The sequence below is a fragment of the Trichosurus vulpecula genome, chromosome 1, assembly GCF_011100635.1.
Source record: "Trichosurus vulpecula isolate mTriVul1 chromosome 1, mTriVul1.pri, whole genome shotgun sequence".
Taxonomy (NCBI): Eukaryota; Metazoa; Chordata; class Mammalia; order Diprotodontia; family Phalangeridae; genus Trichosurus; species Trichosurus vulpecula.
In genome coordinates this window covers 336629476-336635358 of record NC_050573.1, presented here as the reverse complement: position 1 = coordinate 336635358, position 5883 = coordinate 336629476, and the positions used below count along the sequence as shown (strand labels likewise).

At 38.0% G+C, this 5883-nt stretch overlaps 1 pseudogene; it reads right to left on the bottom strand.

Moving 5' to 3' along the window:
• Positions 1 to 1853: 1853 nt before the first annotated feature.
• Positions 1854 to 2527, bottom strand: LOC118834419 (annotated as a pseudogene).
• Between the last annotated feature and the right edge of the window lie 3356 nt (positions 2528 to 5883).

Genomic DNA, 5883 nt, shown 5'->3' with positions numbered 1-5883 from the left:
AATGCAAACTCCTTGAGGATAAGGACTATATAATTTTTTTTGGAGGAGGGAAAGCAGAGCAACTGGGGTTAAGTGACTTGCCCAAGGTCACACAACTAGTAAATGTGTCAAGTGTCTGAGGTGGGATTTGAACTCAGGTCTTCCTAACTCCAGGGCTGGTGCTCTACTCACTGCACCACCTAGCTGTCCCTAGGACTATATCATTTTTGTCTCTGTATCCCAACACCTAGCAGAGTACATAGTAGACACTTAATAAATGCTAATTTATTTGGTACTTTATTTTTCCATAATTACATGTAAAAACAACTTTTAACATTAGTTTTCAAAATTTTGAGTTCCAACGTCTCTTCCTACCTACCCCCTCCTTGAGAAGACAAGCAATTTGATATAAGTTATACATGTGTAATCATGCAAAAAATATTTCCATATTAGTCATGTTATAAAAGAAAACAAAGACAAAAAAACCTTAAGAAAAATAAAGTAAAAAAAAAAGTATGCTTTGATCTATATTCAGACTCCATCAATTCTTTCTCTGGAGATGGATAGCATTGTTCATTGTAAGTCTTTCACATTTGTCTTAGATCATTGTATTGTTAAGAATAGTTAAGTCATTCACAGTTGATTATCTTACAATATTGCTGTTGCTATATACAATGTTATCCTGGCTCTACTCAATTCACTTTGCATCAGTTCATGTAGGTCTTTCCAGGTTTTTCTGAAAGCAGCCTCTTCATCCTTTCTTATGACACAATAGTATTCCTTTGAAATCATATAGGAGAACTTGTTCAGCCATTCCCCAAGTGAGGTATCCCCTCACTCTCCAATTCTTTGCAACCAGAAAAGAGCTGCTACAAATACTTTTGTACATATAGGTCGTTTTCCTGTTTGTTGTTTATTTCTTTTTTTTTTTTAGTTTCAAAAAGCTTTTATTTGAGGCTCCCCAAAGGCAAAATATCAGAAAACAATCCAGTGCAGAGACAACATTTTATAGTCAAGAAATAGTATCTTTAACCCTTCCTTTCCCTTGAGTATACATGCTTTCATTTTATTATGAATATTTAAGAGGAGTTTTCCTCATGTCTAGATATTTGACTTGTTTAAAAAGGCACCCATAATCATGGCCCTCCGCCACTCTTTACATCACTAGCAGGCATTATGCAGGTTCTCTGTAGTCTCAACTACATACTGTAACATAATTAGAAAGCTCTTTTGCCCAACGTTACAAAATATTTTAAGGTTGTATTTTGCTTCCCTGTTATCTGCTGGAAAGAGAAGAATCTCCTAACTGTGGTTAGAACACTCAACATTTGAGGAAAAAACACTATCTGAAACACCTAAATTATTACAAGTTGTTGGGTCATAAACTTAGGGAAGTGAAGCTCAAAACTAGACGTGTTAAATCTTCTCCTCCCTCAGATGGATAATTAGAAAAAGAGATGATTTGTCTATTAGGTCAGTTAAAGAAGTCTCATTCCTGCAATGCTTCTAAGTAGTCCCTTTCCTAAATGTCAGCCATACTAGGTGGCTGATGATGGAGACTGCAACAGATCTCACAAGGATTTAAAAGTCCCAAACAGTGCCATCCCAGAGATAACCAGCAGAACAACAAGGGAGTTCTATGACCCAAGTGAAATGCTGGTAAAGGCACAAGTAGAAGAATCATGGATGACTTTTAGTGCCATTTTCATTTAACAAGCCATTAGTAGAACAGCCCAAAGACTCCTGACTTCCATCACCCCAAGATGTTTAAATCAATTACTGTAGGAAGACATGATTGGCAGGCTGGTATCCCTTCTGGTAGAGATCTTCAAGGGAGGCCCAGCCAGACCCCAGCATGATCTTGCTGAAGTAACCTACGGCTGAAGGGTGTACTGTAAGTATTTCTTGCCTGAAGGGAGCTCTTTGGTGAAAACGCCTTTAGGAAACAATTTTTTGGCCTCTTCTTCAGAGATAGTTAGAACAACCATGACACTATCCCCACATTTCCAGTCAACAGGAGTAGCAACCTTCTTGTATCTGTCAATTGAAGGGAATCAACCACTCCGAGGATCTCATCAAAGTTCCTGCCAGTAGTTGCTGGGTAGAGGATAGACAGCTTCAACTTCTTATCGGGGCCAAAAATACATACCACATGAGCTGTCAGAGGCATGCCCTGCCCATCTCGTTCATCTGGATCTAACATGCCCAACTCAATGGCAGGGTCCCAGTTGTGATCGTCAATGATTGGGAAAGGCAGCTTCTCCGTGGGCTCATCTCCATCTTATGCATTGATATCCTTAGTCCAGCCAAGATGGTCTTGGACAGAGTCAATAGAAAGGGCGATCATCTTAACATTCTGCTTCGCAAATTCTGGGGCCAACTTTGCAGCACGGCCCAGCTCTGTTGTGCACACTGGAGTAAAATCCCAAGGGTGGGAGAAGAGAATGCCCCATGAGTCTCCGAGGAAGTCAAGGAAGCGGATGCAGCCGATCGTGGTGTCAACCTCGAAGTTGGGGGCCTCATCTCTGAGCAGCAGACCTCCGGGCATGGCAGTGAGGGACAGGAGGAGGACCGGGCGGAGGAGGAGGAACCGCAGCCAACGAGGGCGCTCTTTCATGCCCTGTTGTTTATTTCTTTTGGGACACAGACCTAGTAGGAGTATTTCTGGGTCAAAGGGTTTGTATGATTTTATAGCCCTTTGATGACTGTAGGTAGTTTTTATTACTTCATCTGAAAATGACTGTTTATATCTTTTGATCATTTATCAATTGGGGAATAATAAATGCTAATTGATTGAACTGAGATTCACATGCTGATACCCTTTCTCATAGAATTTAGAGTTGGAAGGCTCTTTAGCAAGCATCTAATTCAATCATTTCATTTCATAGCTCTGTAAATTGAGATCCATAGAAAAATTTATTGCCCAAGTTTATAAGCTTTTGGGTCAACTGCTCTCAAATTGTGTTTGGTTTGTTTTAATTCTAGTATGCCACATTCCAAATCTTTTCCTGTTTTAATGACACTGGGTATCTCCATGATAATTACAAAACATTGGGGCTGTTAAGGATTCCTTGGATCTTTGGGTGAAAAGTGATATGTTTTCAATCAATATTTATCAAACATCTTGTACCAAGTAGATTAAAAAATCCCCTTACAGGGCTACCATCTTTTCTTGCTGTTTCTCAATTGTAAGATCTGTTTAAGCCACTTTGGTTTCTTACCAACTCCAACCTACCCTGCAACAGGACCTCTAGAAAGTCAGCTCACTATCACTAATATTAAGTATGGCTCAGTTCATGGCCATTCTTTCTAAGTACTTTTTCAGGTTTCTAGCTACTTTATCAGACAGAGATAAGCGACAGGAAATATACTGATTATTCTGTGGGTTAATTGTGTACAAAGGATAGAACGTCCTGGACTTGGAGTTAGGAAAACCTGGGTTCAAGTTCTACCTCTGATCCTTAATACCTGTATGACCTCAGGCCATTCTCTGAACCCAAGATAACTCCCTAAAATTTTATAGTTTTCATTCTCAGCAGCTTATGACTTTAATTGATAGAAGTTTTCCATACCACTGGAATCATGGCTCCCTGTTGTACTGATAGGCCTAAGAATATATACCTCTCAGAACTCTGAAGGTTAATTTGTTTTTCCTGTGTCCCCTTCTTCATCACACACACACACACACACACACACACACACACACACACACACACATATTTTATGTTACAATGTTCAATCCTAACCTATTTGAAATGAAAGGATATTTTGGTTGACAGCTGATCATTAGGGTGTGGCAGATAATTAGCATATGCCTTTGGATCTAAAAAAAGCATAGTCAATTTGTAGCCTGAATGATGAAAGAATAAGTGGTTGAAGTTACTTCTCTTTTTAAAGGACAGCATACTGTCCCCATCCCCATCCTCTTTTCTGATATTACTCAATTAGACGGGAGGGAATAATCAAGGTTGCCAAACTGCATTTGATATCCCAGATGTGCCAAGATGATAATAATTACTGTATGGCCTAGGGACCCCAAACTCCAGAAGCATCAATAAAAAACCCATTTGGGTAAAGAATTGGTTCGTTTGTGAACTGTAGGGAGTTAGCTTCCTTCTCGAAAATCTGCCAAATGGTTCCCAGAAAAAAATAAATAATTAAAATGCTTTATCTTAGTACCATAAATGGAGGATGTCTCCTTTGGAACTGAAGGAATAATATGAGTGTCATAGAGCCATATTAAAAGGGACAGCCTAAACAAAGCAACAAATGATATTTTGGCATTCCTAACACTGTTGGCAGTTTGGTCCATGTTCTAAGAAAGTGCTTTTATGTCTATAATCTTTTGTGTGAACACTGAAACCTTCTTATGAATTTCTTTTTTTTTTCCCATTTCTACCCTCCCCCCACTCCAAGATGGTGCGTATTCTGGTTGCCCTATTCCCCAGTCAGCCCTCCCATCTGTCACCCCACTCCCCTCCCATCCCCCTTTCCCTTCTTCTCTTGTAGTGCAAGATAAATTTCTATGCCCCATTGCCTGTGTATCTTATTTCCTAGTTGCATGAAAAAAACTTTTTTTGTTGTTGTTGTTGTTTTTGAACATCTGTTTTTAAAACTTTGAGTTCCAAATTCTCTCCCCTCTTCCCCCCCCCACCCACCCTCCCTAAGAAGGCAAGAAATTCAACATAGGCCACATGCGTATCATTCTGTAAAACCCTTCCACAATACTCATGTTGTGAAAGATTAACTATATTTTGCTCCTTCCTAACCTATCACCCTTTATTGAATTTTCTCCCTTGACCCTGTCCCTTTTTGAAAATGTTTATATACATGAAATCATGCAAAATATTTCCACATTAGTCATGTTGCAAAAAAAGCAATAAAAATAAAGGAAAAAATTGCTTCAATATGTATTTGGTGTGCATGCTTTTATAGACCTTTGGTAATAGTGTGAATTGTTCTCTAAAATGTTTGAATCAGTTCACAACTCCACCAACAGTGCATTAGTATCTCTATTTTCCCACATCCCTTCCAACATTTGTCATTTTCCTTCTCTGTCATATTAGTCAATCTGATAGGAATAAGAAGGTACTGTATATTTGTTTTAATTTAAATTTCTGTATTGATTTAGAGCGTTTTTTCAGGTGACTTAATTGCTTTGATTTCTTCTTTTGAAATCTGCCTGTTCATATCCTTTGACCATTTATTGATTGAGGAATGCCATATTTTTAAAAATAAATTTGACTTTACTCCCTACATATTTGAGAAATAAGATTTTTATCAGAAAAACTTGCAACAAAAATTCCCCCCCTCCCCCAGTTTTCTTTCCTTCTAATTTTGTCTGCATTAGTTTTGTTTGTGCAAACTCTTTTCAATTTCACACAATAAAAATTATCCATTTTAACTCCCATCGCCCTCTATATCTCTTGTTCATCCATAGATCTGACAAATAATCTCTTCCATGCTCCCCTAATTTGTTTTGATATTACCCTTTGTGTTGAAATCATCTACCCATTTTGACCTATCTTGGAATATGGTATGAGATGTTGGTCTGTGTCTATCTTCTGCCAGACTCTTTTCCAGGTTTCCTAGCAATTTTTGTCAAAAAGAGAGTTCTTGCCCCAATACATGTAAACTTTCTGTTTATTAAACACTAGATTACTAAGGTAATTTATATCTCTATGTTGTATACCTAATCTATTCCACTGATCAATCACTACTTCTTTTTGATGATTAATGTTTTGAAGTATAGTTTGAGATCTGTTATTGTGAGGCCACGTTCCTTCATATTTTTTTTCATTCCCTTGGCATTCTTGACCTTTTGTTCTTCCAGATGAATTTTGTTATTATTTTTTCTAGATCTACCAAATAATTCTTTGGTAGTTTGACTGGTATGATACTGAA